Below are 1591 nucleotides of genomic sequence, written 5' to 3' on the forward strand. Positions count from 1 at the left end.
GGTACTACTAAAGCAGCGCGGACCCGAACGCGCAGTCGCGCGTCCGCGCTAGCTAGTCATGAGTGGTCGATCCTAACCCTAACCCTATTCCTAACCCTAATCCTAACCCTAAACACGTATTCATTTGCACACGCGGGTTAGGGATAGGGTTAGGGTTAGGGACAGGGTTAGGGTTAGGGATAGGGTTAGGGTTAGGATCGACCACTCAAGACTAGCTAGCGCGACTGCGCGTTCGGGTCCGCGCTGCTTTAGTAGTACCGTGAGCGCTTTATTTTAACTTTTTGCCAAATAAATTCTTATGGCCAAACCAAGTTCCTTTCCTGAGAGGTATTTGGTTTTTTGCCGACTTTTTACAACTTTTCTTGTTGCACTGAAACCTGCGCTCTGAGGGAGATTTTCCGTCCCGCTTCACTTTTAAATTTCGAAAAGCCGATTTTTGCCCCTTTTTTTTCAGATTCGTAATCTCCGTACCCGAAAACGGGGGTTTCCGTAAAAAAAGAATAAAATAAAAAAATAAAGTGGGGTTTTGGGGGTACAAAAGGAAGTCTTGCCTCTAACACTAAAATTAATCCTAACACTAAAACTAACCCTAACCCTAACCCTAACGAATATGCACAGCAAAAACAAATCTGATTAAAAACAATCAAGAATTTGCATACGATATTGTTGGGCTCCGCGTATCATGACCCCTTGTATCGTCCGATATGTTTGTTTATATTCGCGAGTCCTTGTTTTCTGTTTGTTTTATTTTTTAGTATAAAATATTTTAAAATGGATGAATCTTTCTAATTTTTTGCATGCATTATTTAAATTTGGCACTATCATGCTATTAGCTGTCAGAAGTGAAAGTGCTCACTGCTAATTAAATTTGTGTTTTCTACTCACGACTAGCTAGCGCGGACGCGCGAACTTTCGAGTAATAGATAGATAGATAGAGACAGACAGACAGACATATAGCTCGCTCCGGCCAGTCATGGTATTAGCTGTCAGTAGCCAAAGAATCGACAAGCCAGCAACAGGCAGACAGACAGATACTTCACTAGCAGGACAGCTAATAGCATGATAGTGCCTTAAATTTTTTTTGGAAAGACTCCTCCCACCATTTTCTCGCAATTTATTGCTGACGGCTGTAACTTTTTTTATTTTTTAATTTTGGCGATTTTCGCTTTCGATAATGTGTTCTACATATCACGGTCATGCGATTCCCCCTAAAAAATGTTTTTGACCCACCCCCTCTCCCCGGGGTGTCTTTTTTTTTGTCATTTCGATATTGTACTACATATCACGGTCATGCGATTCCCCCGATAACATTTTTTGACCCCCCTCCCCCGGGGGTCTTTTTTCTTTTTTGGCGATTTTCATTTTTGATATTGTGTTCTACATGTCCAGGTCGTACGAATAGCCGCCCCCCTCGCAACTTAGATTTGAAAAATCAACGGCTTACATTTATATTGAAACAGCAAAAAGATCATATGTGGAGTCCCCACCAAGAAACTTGATATGCTAGAAATAACAGCTAAACGCGGACAATCCAAATCTTGCATTTACTCAGAAAGTTGAACTGCGAGTTTCACGCTTTTTACCAGAGAAC

Source organism: Octopus bimaculoides, chromosome 5 (genome assembly GCF_001194135.2).
Source record: "Octopus bimaculoides isolate UCB-OBI-ISO-001 chromosome 5, ASM119413v2, whole genome shotgun sequence".
NCBI lineage: Eukaryota > Metazoa > Mollusca > Cephalopoda > Octopoda > Octopodidae > Octopus > Octopus bimaculoides.